This window comes from Silene latifolia, chromosome 11 (assembly GCF_048544455.1).
Source record: "Silene latifolia isolate original U9 population chromosome 11, ASM4854445v1, whole genome shotgun sequence".
Lineage (NCBI taxonomy): Eukaryota > Viridiplantae > Streptophyta > Magnoliopsida > Caryophyllales > Caryophyllaceae > Silene > Silene latifolia.
This window is the reverse complement of record NC_133536.1, coordinates 116,143,477-116,162,446: the sequence shown is the minus strand read 5'-3', so window position 1 is coordinate 116,162,446 and position 18,970 is coordinate 116,143,477.

The following is an 18,970-nucleotide window of genomic DNA, read 5'->3' as shown; positions in this document are numbered from 1 at the left end:
GGAACTGAATCCGGGTAGACTAGGAGGAATCCGAGCGTCCTTAAGGGGAATCCGCTCGTCTTAAGGGAATCCGAGCGTCTATGGCGGGTACCGTCCGTCCAAATAAGCTGCAAAGTTGAAAATTTTGGACTGTTAGAGAATCCGAGCGTCCCAGCTGAGAAGACGCTCGTCTGAAAGAATCCGCTCGTCTTTGCAAGAAGACGCCTGTCTTTTTGCCAGTGCAAAATAAGAAAAGTTCCTGTAACAGAATCCGCTCGTCTTCAAGGGAATCCGCTCGTCCTGGAACTGAAGAATCCGCTCGTCTTCACTGAAAGACGCCCGTCTTTAGGCGAGATTTCCTGAACCCATATTAAGCAGAATCCGAGCGTCCCGAAGGGAATCCGTTCGTCTTCCCCCTGCAGATTTGAAATTTCGGGTGTTTTTAAATACCCCTCCCACATTCATTCATTCATTCATTCATTCATACATCCAAAACACTACCCATAAACCCCACAACCCTCATCCTCTCCATCACCAAAAAGAAGATTTCCTCAACCAAATTCAACAAAATCAAATCCAAACTTCTTTACAACATCAATTAATCACTCCTTTTCCAACAATAACCAATCCAAGCACCAAAATCTTCAACCTTTGAGTCGATTTTTGAAATACAAAGGCAAATCCTTTCATCTTAAAATCAATTTGGGTATAATTGGAAATTGAAGATTTTCAATCTTTTCTTGGTATAATCATCAATGGCAAGAACAAAAGGGTCAACAAAGGCACTCAAGGCAAAGGCACTCTCAAAAAGGTAACAATGCCTTCAAGCAAAGAAAGCTTCAATGGCTATGGTGGTTGCTAGTGCAAACTTGGAAGTTCAACAACAACAAAATCCTCGCTTGGAAGCAACAACAACAACAACTCCGGAAATTGCTCAATTATCAAACTATTCGGAGGTAATTTTCATTTCTAACTCCCATAGGGATACATTTGCCAAGTATGCTAAGAAATCCATTCTACCCACCAAATTCATATGTGAAGATGCCTTGAACAAATTGGGTGTCCTTGAACAAACAAAAGCCTTCTTTGAAGCCATGAGGTTGGGAAAATTGTTTACTACAAGAGAATTGACATACCCCTCCCTTACCTTGGAATTCCTAAGTTCATTGAAAGTGACTAAGGTAGAGACTAGAACATATATCGAGTTTCGCCTTGCCAATGTGAATAGGCGCATCACCTTTGATGTTTTGAGTAAAGCATTAGGTCTTAGTGATACAACTCGTTATCATAAGAAGCCCAGAAAGTATGACCCCGCCCCTCTTTGGGAAGCGATTTCCGGGAAGAAATTTGAGAACTTTCATGCTTGTCGCGCTCTATTAGTCCACCATCCGGGCATTAGAGTGTGGCACAAGGTCATCGGGAATACTATAATTGCAAGAAAATACACTAATCACTTTACAAAGCTCGATTTTGTTCTACTTGAGTCGGCGTTAAATGTTGGAAGGGAATTCACTAAGCCTTACAATGCTCTAAGGCTTTTGGGGGAAAGATGGCTCAATATTGATTGTGGTAAGGAAGGCACCGCTTTAATCGTAACTCGAGGTCTAGTTACTCTCTTGGCCAAGTACTTTGATCCAAATTTTAACAAGGATAACACCTATGTGGCGATCAAAGGGGGTCATCTCATTAACATGGATGCCATGATTAACAAGTACAAGTGGGTCAAGCATAATCCTCTTGACACCAACTATGGGTGGCTCACCAATGATGCTAGATCTTTCACTTTTCCTTCCAAGATATGCCGCTTGAGTGCTCATAGAACAAACTACCTACTTCCACTCTCAAAAGGCGCCGAGTACATCATCCGTCAACAAAGGGGCGAAATTGAAGAGCTCTCCTCCTCCATTGTCACACCACCCTATCCATTCAAATATCAAGAGTTCAAACCCGAAGGTGTTGAAGTGGGCAATGATTACATGACTCTACTTATGCAAGAGATGCATAAACAAGCTTACAATGATCGAGTAGATGCATACTTGGCCCAATATCCACCCCTTTTTCATTTAGCTAGGCAAGGACTGCTTGATCCTTCATGTCCTTTGCCTAGTTCGGCGGATAGGGAAGTCTTCTTTCCAAGCACATCTAGGAGTGAAAGACCGGGTGAAGATGGGAATGTCGATGATGAGGTTGATGATGATGAGGGTGTTGATAAAGAGGTAGATGATAAAGAAGAAGAGGCTAATGAAGATTATGAAGGAAGCGAGCATGGAAGTGAAGAGGGAAGTGGTGATGAGTCCACTTCTATGGAGGAAAATGATGACAATGATTATATGGTGGAGGACTAGCAAGCTTTGGAGGCTCCTACCCTCTTGAGGTTTGTCTACTTCTTTCTTTGTTTTATTTATTTTTATCTTGATCATAGTAGGAGAGTCCTAGAAACATGAGGACTAACACCTCAGCCCCATTGAGGTGTTCTTATTTCATTGTTCCCATTTTGAAAATCCAAAATGACAATTTAGTTTCATGCATTGCATCTTGTGTGCATGAACTACCCCCAACTTTAGGACATTAGAAATAATTTCTATCTCGGTTTGGGGATTACATGCATACGCAACGAGAGGTAATCTAAATTACGCTCTCTGTCATAAACAAAAACCCATGCATCATGTAGTGTAGATTAGTATAGCTTGCATTTAGTATAGAATTCATGCATCATGATTGCATATTTTCCCATCATTTTGGCCATTGAGGACAATGCCCATATTAGTGTGGGGATGGGGAATTCTAACTTAACTTTTATTCAAAAACCTAAAAAAATCAAAAATTTCGAGAAAAATCAAAAAAATTGAAAAATTTGAAAATCCCAAAACAAGTTCATTTCCTTTGTAGTGTAGACTTGTATATATTATTGTATATATTGTGTTTGTTCTATCCTTGTTCACATTGATCGACTACGCCACATCAGAGACATGAGGATATTGAAGACCGCATGGTATGATCTTTCCAATCTCCTTTTTCCTCTTTATGTTAATGACTATGTGGCTTTATTTTGATTGATGCGGTATAACAATGTGAATTTAGGACTTGCATTTAGATTATATGGCATATTAGTTAATAGAATCATTTACATTAGGATGTTTATATGTTAGTTGCATCATGGCATGTAGTTGCATGTTAGAAAAATTTTGGGAAACCGTCTACTTGGGAAGCTTGACAAGTGTATATAGGCCCTAGTAGATGCTTTTTCTTCTTAAGACTTTGCTTGTTAGAATACTTGTAAAACACCCTAGGGTGTGTCATCCTAGTATCTTTTGACCCATGGATTAAGGCCTAGTCAAGAGTACCTTGTGGTGTGATAACTCCTTGGCTACCGTTTATTCCAAGGTGACCCTTAAAACCATGCATCCATCATCCATGTTCTACCACATTTTTGTCATCAAAGAGAATGGGCACAAAAAGAAATTGTTTAAATTTGAGTTCAATGAAATGAAAAGTGAAAGAAAGTTTGCAAAATGCATCAAATGAAAAGAGGAGCAAAATAGACTCCTAATGCTTCAAATATAAGGCACCCTCACTACCTATGGGGTGACTTTGAAAATGTTCAAAAAGAAATGCAAAAAGTTGAAAAGGTGTCAAGTATTGAAATGCCAAAAATCAAAAGAAATGGCAAAATAAAGTGTTCTCAAATGTCAAATGCCACAAGAAATTGGGGGGAAAAACAAAAACAAAAGCAAACACCTAAAATGAAACTCAAATATCTATTGATCCCTTTATCCATCGTATCCATTTTTGTGCATGGTAGAGAGGGGACGACCCTTCTTCTTGTCTAGGCAAGAGGGGGGAATTCCGCGATCCTCCAGTGTTTCTAACACCATAGGGAGTCTACTCTTGACAAAAGCATTTAACGATTTAGGACAAAGGTACCCTAGCTTGACACAATTTGGAGGTGATTTATTGGTATCCTTCTAGGCTTAGTAGTTTGAAGAAATTGCATCTATGAAGGAGTGTGTACCCTTGAATTGCTTCCCTTGTAAACAATTTCCGCCACTTAGATGAGGAAAGTGGCTATTCTTTTGTAGATGCATCCATTACTTGATTTTGTGTGCTTAATGTTTGGATGTGTCGCCATTTTGGAAAGACCCACCATGCCTTGCAAGAAGGCATCTTACATCCTGGTTGTCTTGTTGTAAGTTGAAGGGGCGGAGTGAGACCCGCTAATTGTCTCATATCGGCTATGCTATTAGGTTAGTTTAAATAACGTTCCTAGTCTTTGTCACCTCTTTACTCGGGACGAGCAAAGGTTCGGTTTGGGGATATTTGATGTGACCATAATTAGAGCATATTTAGTCCCCGAATTAGCCTTGTTCCCATGCTTTTTAGTGCATATTTGGGTCATTTATTATCTTTAGTCCTTTGTTTTGCATATTCTTTGAGGTTTTGTTTCCTTGGTAGGAAAGGAGTGCAAACCTTGCATTTTCATGGCAAAATGAAGCTAAATTGATTGAATTCAATGACCAAGCATCAAAGAGAAGACAAGATTAGAAGGCCTTTGTACATACTATAGTAGATGGGCAATTATGAGAAAAGATCCTTGCATCCCCGAGGAAATTCTCAAGGATTTTATGAAGAGAAAGGAAGAAAAGAAGAAAGAAAGTAGCTGTAAGACAATCCGAGCGGATTGTCCACAAGACGCCCGTCCAGCAAGGGCAATCCGAGCGTCTTCCCCCAGTGGACGCCCGTCCAGAAATAGCAGAATCTGTCCGTCCACCCCAACAATCCGCCCGTCTAAAACACCCGCAATCCGCCCGTCCCGTGCCCTGGACGCTCGGATTGCGAGTCAGCCATTTCGTCTTCTACAAGTTTCAAGGAATGATGCGCATATTTTTCTAAGACCGGCAAAAAGGAGACCGGAGTCTCACTTGAGACCGGCGATTCCTCAAGGGCTTAATCGTCATTTAAGCCCGTAGTGAACCCTAATTTATGTAACTAATCCCCACTATAAATACCCCATTAGGCTAACTAGAAGAGCATGTTCTTCTTAGCAATCTTTAGTGTAGTTAATATCAATCAAATCTCTCTTTAATCTTATAATCAACATTTAATCAAGTTTTAATACAGGTTTCATTTCCTTAATCTCTCTCTTGTTCATCCTTTGTTTTGGGTAATTGAAGATTATTTCGGTTATTATTGGGAGATTGGCAACCTTCCAAAAAATCATCAAGTACTTCTATTATTCTTTGCTTTATTATTGGAATCATTAGTAGGTATAACTCTCTTAATCCCTTTTAATTATTGTTAATTATCTTCATTTATTCATCATGTTTTACTTTGTTGGTATGATTGACAACCTTGCTAGCATATTCAACATGATAATGAGTGAGTAGTTTCTTAGCTAGGATTAATGGGTAATTAGGGGAAACCAACATGGGGGATGATTCATGCTTAAATTAATATGTTTTCATAGTTTATTTGCTTGCTTGTTGTGATCTCAACTTATGCACATGTTATGTTTGATGAAATGCGAGCCTATGAATCCTTGCATTTTTTACCCATTACCTATCTTTTCAATGAGACTTGTAAGACATAAACCAACTCGAGTCTCATTAGACCATGCATATAGTTTAGTAGGGAAGATTAAGAGGACTTGTAGGTGTTGTACAATCTAATCGATTCGGCTCCGGGACCCAAACCTTCCTAGGATTGTAAGATATAAACCAACTCGGTCCATCACAACAATAATTGCTTGCTTATAATTTGAGAATATGTTTGTATGATCAATTCCCATGAATCCCCTATGACCCCGTGACACCCTAGTGCCTTTTATCAATTGTTTACACCCATTTTTATCATCTTGCTTGTTTACTTTTATTGCTATTTAGTTTAGTGATCTTCTACTTCAAACCCCAAACTGTGACACCCTTAGACACCACTAGTTGTAATTGAAAATCTCATCTCAATTTCCGTCCCTTGGGATCGGACCTTTACTTGCCTCTTTACTAATTGTAGAGTTGTTTGTGGAGTTATAAATTGTGTTTTGGTCTAGGTGCTCCTAACGACAAGTACCGAAAACTAAACCTCCAAGTGAGTCCGACCAATAAACGTGGTAGGATACACCTAAGGTTCTTACCCTATAAATAGCCAAGGAAACCATCAAAGAAGGACATTCAAGATCTCACATACACAATACCTTGTGCTAGCTAACTTTACATTCCGTCTCAATTGTATTCATCCTCTCATTCAAAGCTAGCGCAATATCTGGCAGGGTACCGTCCCTCCCACGGATGTTCCCACGTAGGGTTTTCCGCGTCACCAAATCTTACGTGTCAATTTATATTTCGTACTTTATATCCCTATTTAAATATCAAATACAAACGATCAATTAAGCGACCAACGAGTAAGACCGCAATGACCTAATACAATTAACTTGGTAAAAATAACCTAAACATTTTGGCGCCCACCGTAGGGCATTGTGGTCGTCAATCGTTGATAATCCAAATACGCGATGGATAAGCAAGTGTCAGAAGCCCTGTCAGGGAGTAGTCAACCGTCATTGCCACCAAACTCTACTCAAAACACGGCATCAACGGTGTCAACTCAGGCTCCTGGGCACACCTCAAGAATTATATCTACGACAAAAACTTCTTTAACTCCCAAAAGCCCTACTGCCGCAGCCCAAGCCAGATCAGATAAAAATACAACGAGCTCAGGCCTCACCTCGCCACCCAGTCCAACACAAATCCTGCTCGCTGGCATAGAAAACCTTCAGAAGGCCATGGAAAACATGAGAGAAGACCAGAGGAAAGCTGAAGCTGCAACAAGGAAAAGAGACAGAGAGCTATGACACAGATAGGCTTTCTGACGTAGCAGTCTGTCACATCAGCAAGCAAGGCAGGTGAAGGAAGAGCTCCAGTAGTGGATCTAACACAGGGGGCATCAGGCAGCAGGAATCCGCTTCGACAGATACCAGCTAAACTAGTAACAAGGCTAGATCTAGCTACAGTATCATTAGATGAAAGGATAACCCCGAGAGGGTTAGGATACCTCACACCAGATAGCTGGCAGCCAGCCAGCCATGTGGAAGCACGACCAGGTAGCCTTCCTGTGGGTAATCTCATAGCAACCAATCAGGCACCTGGCGTAGGGTCCACAGGCAGCCTGCAGGAGAACTGGCAGCAGGGAACACTCGTGACTACAACCCCATTAGCTACCACGACACATCAGAACCTTCAAGAGTTTGGACCACGAAGCAGCGTACTGAATCAGCAGGTAGCTGACAGGCGAGCCCCAGAGTCAAGAAGCATAACTAACCAGCAATATTTGGAGTTAACGCAGATGCTAAGCAGGGTCCCAGGATTGCCACCTCAACTTGAGAAGACGACACATGACAGTTATGCCGACTCATCATTTGTGGACGCCATATCCTTTACAGCCATGCCAAAGGGATTCACGAATCCAAATATGCCTCTCTTTGATGGCATGACAGATCCCTTTGACCATATGAGGCAGTACAAGCAGAAGATGATGGCAGTGACAGCTGTAGGGCAAGTTAAGGAGGCTTGCACGTGCAAGGGGTTTGGATCCACATTGACGGGGCCAACACTTCAATTGTTTGTAAGCCTGCCTAATAGGTCGATCTCCACATTTTCTGAATTGGTAAATGCATTCATCTAGCAATTTGCAAGTAGCGGGAAGCAACAAGAGCATACAGGAGACCTATACTGAATCGTCCAGGGAGTAGGAGATACTATTGGGGAATACAACACCAGATTCAACAACGAGAAGGTGGCAGTTCAGGAGTGTAATGTTTCAACAGCAGTAGAAGCTTTCAGGAGAGGCCTCCTCCATGACTCCGAGTTGTACAAACAGCTAACTATGCACCCTTGTCATAGCTTTGAAGCGGTACAAGAAAAGGCAGCTGCCGCAATCAGATTAGAGGAAGACATTCTAGCCAGAGCCAGCCTGCCTAATACACCAAGCATATCCAGCACCTCAGTCGAAGAGAAATCAGCAAGAAAGCAGTCTACTAGTAAGAGGGATGAAAGATACATGCCATATGGAAGGGAAGTTAACAGGATCGAAGAGAATCGATAACTCCCTACTCTAGCAGAGTACGGATTCACTACGGGCATCGGAGGAATCCTGAAAGCACCGAGGGAGATGGGACATGGAGTAAGGTGGCCCAAGCCACCAGTAGAAGGACAGGCATGGCTAAAAGATAGCAAGAAAAAGTGTGAGTTCCATCGTGACATTGGGCATAACACTGAAGACTGCTACACGCTGCGAAGGGAGATCAAGCGTCTGTATGAGCAAGGAGAACTGAGCCACCTATTACCACGTGGGGGCAAGCAGCCGGATAAGGTAGGTTCCGCGAACCCTGCAACTCCACCCACATGCACCAAGATAATAAACGTGATAACAGGCGGCTCAGATCTAAGTAGGTTGACATACTTAGCAGCTAAAAGGCACGCCACTGAGACTAAGGGACATAGGTCATCAAATTCCTGCAGAATTTCTCACACTGATCTACCTGTTGTTGCCTTTGATGAAGGAGATATATGTGACGAACGGGAACATCACGATGCACTCATTATCACCGTGTCAATGGCTAAATGTATAGATAGAAAGGACCTGGTAGATACAGGTAGCTCAGTCAACATGATCATGCTGAAAACCATAGAAAACATGGGGTTTAGTGAGAATGATTTACAAAAGAAAACCATCCCGCTAGTAGGATTCAGTGGGCAGACAGCCAACTCACTGGGCGAGATAGTCATCCCAACCTATGTGGGAGGGGTCAACAAGCATATCAGGTACCTGGTCATAGACGGACCCTCCACCTACAATGTCATCCTGGGAAGATCGTGGCTGCACCAAATGAAAGCAGTCACCTCAACATATCATCAATGCATAAAATTCCTCACTCCATGGGGGGTAGAAACAATACAAGGAGATCGGGAGGAAGCTAGAGGTTGCAACAAGAAAGCACTAAAGTGCACCGCCAGCCCTCCAGCAGAGCAAATTACAAAAGCAGCCTGTCCAGGACGAATACATTGAGCCCCCAGCTGAGGAACTAGATCAGATCAACCTGAACAAGCTGCACCCAGAGTTGACCGTGCTAATTGGAGCTGCATGCACAGGAAACCGAAGGCAGCAACTAATCGAATTTCTACAGGCTAACATGGATTGCTTTGCGTGGTCGCATGACGACATGACAGGAATAGACCAATCCATCATAACACATAAACTCTGTGTGGACCCAAAATGTTAACCCATCCAGCAGAGACGAAGAAAGTTTGCAGCTGAGAGGAATAAGGTGATTAATCAGGAGGTAGGCAGCCTTCTTGCAGCAAAAAAGATAAGAGAAGTAAAATATCCAGAGTGGTTATCCAACATGGTGGTGGTGCCGAAGAAGAATGGAAAATGGAGAGTATACGTGGACTTCACTGATCTCAATAAGGAATGCCCTAAAGATCCCTTCCCGCTACCTCATATCGATGCAATAGTGGATGCAACAGCACGACATGAAATGCTGACATTCTTGGACGCATGGAGTGGCTACAATAAAATCAAAATGGATCCTGCAGATCAAGAAAAAACAGCGTTCATGTCTGAAAGAGGGATATATTGTTACAACGTCATGCCATTCGGCCTTAAGAATGCAGGTTCCACATATCAAAGATTGGTCAACCGCATGTTTAAAGAGCAGATAGGAAGAACTATGGAGGTATATATTGATGATATGGTGGTGAAATCAGAGAAAGCTACAGATCACATGCGGCACCTGGCAGAGACATTCAACACCCTGAGGGATTACAAGATGAAGCTAAATCCATTTAAATGAACCTTTGGAGTGTCCTCTGGTAAATTCTTAGGCTAAATTATAACCCAAAGGGGGATAGAAGCCAGCATCGAGCAGATCAAGGTTGTGCTGCAATTGGCACTACTACAAAAATAGACGTAATGCAACATTTTGTATGCAACACTTACGGTTTGTGTTGCAATTTTTAGTTAATTAAGTAACACTTTAATTAAAAATGTTGCTTTTACTTATATAAGGCATCACTTTGAGATAAGTGTTGCAATGTATTACCGTAAATGCAACGGTCTTATACAAATGTTGCATTTTGTAGCAACACTTGAAGCAACACTTTTGTCACATAAGTAATATATACCCTAAAATTTTTTAACTTTTTGGTTTTACCGCTTAACTATTGTGAAATGAAAAATTAAAAATTAAAAAACCACATTTTGCGTCGCCAACTCACACATTCATTCATTCAATGTCAATGTTACAGTAATCCATCACCGCCTCAATTCATTCATTCATTATTAACTCATTCAATCTCACAAGGCACTACTACAAAAAGAATTCCCCAAACTGATTAAAATCACCCAAACCCAGCCAAGGCATTCCTTCATTTTTCATCAGCCAAACTCCTCACCCCCTTCCCAATTTTCGAGCGACCGTTCATCCTTATATACGGTCGCCACCATTTTTCGTCTTTAGCCACCACATAATCACAACCTCCTGCCATCAACACCGGAACTAAGGTAATTCAAGGTTTTTTTCTACTCCAATTTTAGTTTACTGATTTAGGGTTTTTCCAATTTTGGTTTTGATTTTTATTATAATGATTTATGATTTATGGATATGAGTTTATGTTCTAATTGTAGTATCTTCTGGATTTGTCGTGCCCTTAGACTTGGATGCTGCCACCGAGGTCTGTCCTCAACTTCACAATAACCCAGATTCTTAAGTAATCTTCAATTAATTATGAAGCTGGTAGAAAATTCTTCATGTTAAATTGTTATGGAACGATTTTGTGACATCTGATTTGTGATTCGTTTGTTGTATTTGAATTATAGATCACGTAAATGTTTAGATCAAATGGTGTTTGTCATTTGTTCATTTTCTTCTCTGTTTTTCTATCTGTCACAATGTCAACCCACATATGATGCTGTTATAGTTATACTGCAGTTATTTTTTAATGCACCTGAACTATTTGTTGAAATGCCCCATTGAGTTATTTCAAGTGTTGCTGTTTCTGGTTGTTGTTCCTTTTTCCTAGTTATATGCCAGCCATAATATAGTTATGGCTCCGTCTCATTCATCTGTTTACCTCTTTTATTCTCTGTGAGGGGTACTTTAATCAAAGGTAAACAAATGCTTGGGACGAAAAGAGTATAAAAGACTCGATGCTAGCTGGGAAAAGTACCAGGCAGCCTTGGATGCTACATGTTATTTCTTGCCATATAAGACTAACTACTATAGTTTCTGATAGATATACTAGCAAGAGCCCTTGGGATTCGGAGGGGGAGGAAGGATTTATGGTGTTCTTTTGTAGAATTATTCCTATGCTATGATGTTTTTTATTACTCAGTAGATTGTTTTTTGTTTCTTATAAATTTCTGTTTTATACATGCTGGAACAACACATCGACAAATCCCTTTTTATACGTGCATTTGCATTTACTGTCAGGGATGGAATTCATTTTCCAGCTTGTCTGAAACTAGTTATTTTTGTTATTCTAGAAGTGAAATCATATCCACTTTGCTTTTCAGGCTCTCAGGTTTTTTCCCACTTTCTACTGGTGATGATAGCATGTCACGATATCGAGCAGACTTTCAAGAAATTGAGGTACTTGCAGTTCCAGAGCTTACTGTTAGACATTGGCCAGGAACTCGTGTTACCTAGAGGTAACAGTAGTGAATACTTGAACCTGATAGTTGTAGGCTCGTAGTTATACGGGTGAACTTCTGGTATAAAACCGGTCTTTTGCTTTAGGCTGCTTGTAGTTTTTATTTTAGTGGATTTTGTTGTAGTATTTCACCAAAAATAAATGCTTTATGTTACACAGCCTTCAATTTTTTTTTTCTGTGATAATGATAATGTTGTTCCGACACTGTACAGGTGTCTGAGCTTATGTGAGGATGGCTGTGGCAACCGACCACCCTTGTTTGGTCCTTGATGGATGATGAATCAAACTATTCAGGTGCTCTATTCACCCTTAATAAGTTTCTTACATACTCTCTGGATGCAAATACTTTAGTGTTAAGACATTGGCCAGGGACTTGTGTTACCTAGAGATAACAGTTGTGAATACTTGAACCTGATAGTTGTAGGCTTGTAGCTATACGGGTGAACTTCTCGGTATAAAACTGGTCTTTTGCTTTAGGTCGCTTGTAGTTTTTATTACTTTAGTGGACTTTGTTGTAGCAGTATTGGACCAAAAATAAATGCTTTATGTTACACAAATTTTCAATTTTTCTTTCAAAGTGATAATGTTCTTTCATGACAAAGACCTCATCTAGCATGCATCTGGATAGTGGGGTTGGCTGCGTTCACTTAATTTGCATTTTATATTTTAGAGGGCCTGCTTGATAGCTGATAGGATCAAGGTTGAAGATGTTAATTAAGTAGAGCACCTAATTTGAGTATATTCATTTTTTATTTGTCCTAATCATCATTTCTTATGATTGGAACTTATGATGCAGAATTATTAGAGTTAAACAGTATTCACAATGGGCCTGGTAACAAGTTACGCGTGGAAGCTATGAGCGTGCTGTCTATCATATATTTATGCTATGCATTATGTCAAAAGCAATGGTGTAGATATGGATACTCCTCTCGGAAAAGTAACAATATCAATGAAAGTAGTTGTGTAATTCATTATTTACTTTATTGTTTTAGATTATATGTAGTTCAGGAAATTGCAAGCAGATTTGGTGTTACAAGGGAACAACAAGACCAGGCTGCTGTAAGTCATCTCGAGAAGGTCTCTGAGTCTTTGGTGTGATTATTATGGCTGGACAGGCCTACCTTTGCAGATCAAACTCAAACGTTTCACATAGGCTACACCTTGTGTACAATCACGTACTCTATTTTCTGCACGTCCTTGTTAATTAGTTGTTCTTTAATGCATTATTTATTATTTCGTGATAATTAAGTGTGACGTATCATCTATGCCTATTGAGCCTTTGAATCCTCAAATCTAATAATGTTCTATTTTTTATGTTTCAGGTTGCATTTGAGGTATTAACAATGATGACGGGTTGATTTTTTGTCCGGTTGGCAACATATATATGCTCACAATACAAGAATGAAGACTTATAATTAGTAGCTTTCAAATAGTCGTCGTTAAGAATTATTATTTGTTCTATTTAAACATTTGTTATATTTGTTTTAGTTAAATAATTGAACATTTGCAATAGAAGTTCTACTTTTGATCCTTTTTTGAAATGTAATTGACATATTTTTGAGACTGAATCAATTGAATGCACAATTAGACAGAATTACAATTGTTGCGTGCCTTACAAGTCCTTATGTCGTTACACTTTATTAAGTGTTGTTTTTGAATAAATTAGTGTTCCATTTGTTTATTTTAAGTGTTGTTTTGGGACGTAACCAGTGTTGCGTTTCCAAAATAAAAATGTTGCATTAATTTCATATAAGTGTTGCTTATCAACATGAAAAGTATTGCATTAGTTCAGGAAGTGTTGCTTTTTTTACATAAGAAATGTTGCATTAGAAGATAAAAAATGTTGCCTTTGCAATTGAAAAAGCGTTGCATAAACATGACCAATGCAACACTTTTCAAAAGTGTTGCTTCAGATTAAAAAGTGTTGCATTAAGCGTTGCAATGACCTAATGCAACAAGACCTGATGTAGCACTTGATTAAGTGTTGCATAAACTCTATTGCAACATTTATATGACATTATGCAACAATAGCAAAGTGTTGCTATAGAATCTAAATGTAGTAGTGTGGAGTCACCTGAAAAACCAAAAGACGTTCAGAGACTAGCTGGCAAAGTAGCAGCTTTAAGCAGGTTCATCTCAAGGTCCTCAGACAAGCGCATGCTATTCTACGACATACTAAGAAAGAGCCAGAAGTTTGAGTGGACTGCAGACCACGAGCAAGCATTCAGGGAGCTGAAGCATTATCTCAGCAACCCACCACTGCTGTCGAAACCGGAGCTAGGAGAACCACTGTTCCTTTACCTAGCTGTCACCGAGTTAGCAGTGAGCGTCGTTCTAGTCAGAGAGCAGGAGAAGGAACAAAGGCCAGTTTATTATGCAAGCAAATCTCTGCTGCCGGCAGAGACCAGGTACACATCTCTTGAAAAGTTAGTGCTAGCTCTGGTAGTGGCATCTTATAAGCTACGCCCCTATTTTGAGTCCCACACCATACATGTCGTGGCCAACTACCCGCTGAAATCCGTAATGAGGAAACCTGAGCTATCAGGCTGGATGTCAAAATGGTCTCTACACCTTAGTGGGTGTGATATCCAGTACGACCCCAAGTCAGCAATCAAATCACAAGCACTGGCAGACTTTGTTTCGGACTTTAGCCCAGCCATCCAAAATCTGGCAGACGAGGAAATCTTGACCCTAGAAGGGGGCAGGAAGACAGAGGTATGGCAGATGGACATCAACGGAGCCTCCAATAAGAGGGGGGCAGGTGTAGGGTTAATCCTACGGTCACCACATGAGGATCTGATGGCACAAGCAATAATGTGTGAATTCAAGGCAACTAATAACGAAACAGAATACGAGGCTTTGATACTAGGAATGTAGCTAGCTCTGGAGTTGGAAGTCAGGAACCTACACATATCCAGCGAATCCTTGCTGATAGTCAACCATGTAAATGACGAGTTCATAGCCAGAGACTAAAAAATGATCGCATATTTAAAGGTAGCAAAGGAGTTAAAACAGAAATTCAAAACCTACAAGCTCAAGCAGATTCCCAGAGATCAGAATATAGAAGCAGATGCCTTAGCAACTCTGGGGGCAACATTCAAACCAACAAAACTATCCAACATTCCCATCGCGCACACATGCTGGAGCCTTCTATTCAGAAGGCAGACGAAATAGACATAGGAGAATTGGAGGATCAGCAAGACGAACTGGGAGTTCAGACAGCTACAGAGGTCGGGGGAGACTTCTAGCCAACTGACCAGCCGCCTGATCAGCCAGCTACACAAGCAGATGACTGGGACTGGCGGACGCCCTACCTAGACTGGCTGCGTTCATAAAAAGCTACCAGACGACATGAAATAAGTAAGAGGCTTCAAAATGAAAGCCTCCAGATTTATACTGATTGATGATATACTTTTCAGGAAATCAGTGGCAGGTCCGTACTTGCGATGCCTGGACAAGCAGGAAGCACAGACCGTGTTACATGCTCTCCACTGTGGTGAATGTGGAAACCATGCGTGGGCAGGAGTCTGTCAAAAAAAGCTCTTAGACAAGGCTACTTTTGGCCCACAATGAGGGCAGATGCAGCAGAATATGCCCTTTAGTGTGACGCCTGCCAACGTTCAGCACCAATGATCCATCAGCTAGCAGAGCCCTTACACTCTATCATTTCTCCCTGACCATTCATGAAATGGGGAATGGACATAGTAGGCCCCCTACCTAGAGCCACAGGAAACAGAATATGGATGCTGGCGATGATAGATTACTTCTCTAAGTGGATAGAATCAGAAGCATTCACAGAAGTAAAGGACAAACAGGTCATCTCTTTCATAAAATGCAATATCATCTGCAGGTTTGGCATCCCATCAGAGATCATATGTGACAATGGCTCACAATTCATCTCTAACGATGCTGATGGATAATGTGCCAGATGGAACATCACCTTAAAAAAATCAGCACCCAGGACTCCAAAATCTAACGGGCAAGCTGAGTCCAGCAACAAAATTATCATGGACAATCTGAGAAGGAGGTTACAGGATTTAGGAGGAAAGTGGGAAGATGAATTGCCACTAGTGTTATGGTCAGACAGAACGACGCCAAAAATAGCAACAGGCCAAACACCCTTCAGCCTCGTGTTTGGTGCGGAAGCAGTCATTCCATCAGAAGTTCTAGTTCCCACCCACAGGTATGGATGTATGACAGGGTAACTGAACAGCGCACAGATGGTCAAGAGCCTGGACACAGTACACGAGCTGCGAGCAAGTGCAAAGATACGTCTAGCTGGCTACAAGCAGTCAGTTTCTAGGAGTTATAAAAGGAATGTGAAAGTCAGGCTCCTGGAGGTACGAGACCTGATTCTATGTGAAGTGTTTCACAACACTAAAAATCGAAAGGCAGGCAAATTCGCCTACAAATGGGAAGGACCATACCAGGTAGAAGGAGTTGTTGGCCATGGTGCATACAGATTGATGACTATGGACGGTCAAATCATACAACGCCCATGGAACATACTTGACCTGAAGAGATATTACTTTTAATAATAAGTAGATTTTAGCCTACCGAGTAATGTACTATGAAAAGTCAAATTATTAGAAAATAAAAAAAGAAAAAGTCTGGTAGTAGGCATACTACGATTTTCATGTCCTTTTTCGATACCTTTGTTTCTTTCAATTTTTAAACTACTATTGGAATGGTGTGGTCTGAAAGCTTCCTCGGACCACAATTGCTCTGGTACCCCATGAGATGGCGTCAGGGTACTTCACATCACCCTGATACACTTTTCTGTTTTTAGGCTTCTCTAAGTGCGTCACTCTGGATCCTAATGTCTATGGTACGTTGAAAGTGTATCTAGCAGGACTGTCAACTGCCAACGCGGGGTGACAAGGCACATGGCACTCCAACATGCCTAACCTACTTTCTCCACTAGGAGCACCCTCACCAGGCGGACTGTGGAACATACGAAAGAGAGCCCGGTTGACAGCTGAAACGCTTACCCAACTACCCCTGATACCACCACCTAGACGTAGCTCGCACTAATCGCATTTAATCAGGGCCCCAGCATGCATGCACACATATATGGAACATAGGATCTCAGAGCTGCCAGGACCTGCAGCGTCCCATTGGTCCTAGAATGATGATAAACTTGCCTAAGTTACGCCTCTGTTGGCCCTAAAATATGATGAACACACCTTGTGTCATGAACAAGGTTAAGTAGTCAAAATTGCGGCATACACCTAAATCAGTCATCAGACTGACACGGCAGCTATCTGAGTCTAAATCAGCCTTTTCAGGCTGACACGACTGGTCTAAATCAGCCTCTGAGGTCATTAATGTGACCGATAATTAAGAAGAAGTTTTTTTTGCCCCGCCAGGTAGCATAGGCAACGATAGGCAACGATACAGGGTCTCCAACTGCTTTTCTTCGCCAACATCAGGCATCAGGATACTCAGATCAGGTTGAACCGGGTACAGGGTCTCCAACTGCTTTTCTTCTTCTTCGATGGCTTGTTGAGTTGGAAGATCCTCAAGGGCAGCATGCATCCCGCTGATCTTTCCCCGCCAGGTAGCATAGGCAACGATATTTGTGGCCAGGGTCATCAGCTCACTGATCCTCTCCTCAGAACACTTCAAGGAGTCAGAGAATGTACTGCAAACCTCCTGGGTGTGAGCTAGATGATCAGCTCCTTCCTTCAGTTTCTTCTTCGTGCCAGCTAGATCTGCCCTTAGCTTAGCCACCCGTCCTCTCAAATCAGCACGCTGCCATTCCAGATCCGCAATGGACCCAGTCAGCTCCCTGTTCTTGGCGCTAGTAGCACGGCTGGTGGTTTGCACTATGTTGAACATCTTCCTGTTGTAGAGAGCAGATTAGAAGGTCTGGGGGCAAGGAAAGTTAAAATTAGCAGGAATTGAAGATAAGTGTCGTAGAACAGGCGGAAGAAGGAGGACACTTACCATGAAAGCATTATGCACATCATTTTCAGCCATCTCCTCGGGCCCAAACTCCGAGAAGGCATCCACCAGGGAGGGGAAGAGTAGCTGGTCAATCTCATGCCAGTATGGCACCTTGTCAACGTTGCCAAAGCCATCTGGGAAGTGAGCGATGATGCCACCGCTGGCAGAAGCACGAGGGCTGGCAGAAGGAGTGGGAGGATAATGAGACAACGGGCTAACCTCTAAAGGTTCAGTCCGAGCAGAACTGGAGTGAGTAGGAGGTGACTGGAAAGCGGCGACAGAGGCACTCCTCTTGGAGGCGGAAGCTGTATCAGGGCTGGCAGCGGCTCTCTTCCTCTTATCGCTTTCAAAAATGACCTCCAGAGGGTTAACTTTGGAACTTGAAAGCAGCCATAATTTCAGGTGGCAGAAACACTAGGTAAGCAACAAGATAACATGCAAGCAGAGATGGCATTAGGCAACTTACCAGAAGACATGCTGTGAGCTGTCTGTTGTGGATTGGAGGAAGAAGCAGATGAGTATCCGGGTAGCAGATCAGGAAATTTCCTCTCAGATAGAGGGATGCAGAACAGTTTGTTACGAGCAGGAATCGGGGCACCAATACGGGTCAGGTAACAGGGACCTGCACGAAAACGACGGAGTAAGCCAGTAAGCATTGATATGAACGAGCCAGGCGTCAGGAAAGCTACTTACTCGAAGTAATAATCCATTATTCGAAGATATAGTCAGCAGGCGGCTGGATAGAAGCCTTCCTCATGTAGAAGATGTCCTCAAACCATTTCTCGTCCCTGGACTTTGACACATGCTTGAAGGGAGTCTCACCAGAACCCCGGAGCAAGAACTGGCCTCTTCCCAGGGACCTAATATCATACAAATGGGCCAGATCGCCCAGAGAGATAGAATTGCCAGTATTCTGGGAGGCAGCTAAGGAGTAGATCAGAACCCTCTAGATGGTGGCAGAAATTTGCGCCATAGCAAAGTTGTTGGTAAAGATGAAGTCTTGGACAAGCTTTGGAAAGGGCAAACGGAGGCCATATCTAAATGGGTATAGATAGAGACAAACCCACCCTGGACGGATGGCATCGTCTTTCTGACCCGGTTCAGGGATGGCTATGTCCACCCCATCACCGAGACTGAGCATACCCTTGATTAAGGGAATGTCGGCGGCAGTCAAGGCAGAGTTACAGTCATGGGGATGAGTGAAAAGATTCCACGAAGGGAAGATGGGGTCAGGGTTACGATCAGTTGGGGTGGAGGACGAAGAAGCTTGTCAAGTTTTTCCCATAAATGGAAAGGAAAGGAAAAAAGAAAGAAGAAAGGAGAAGAGGGAAGGAGTACCTGGT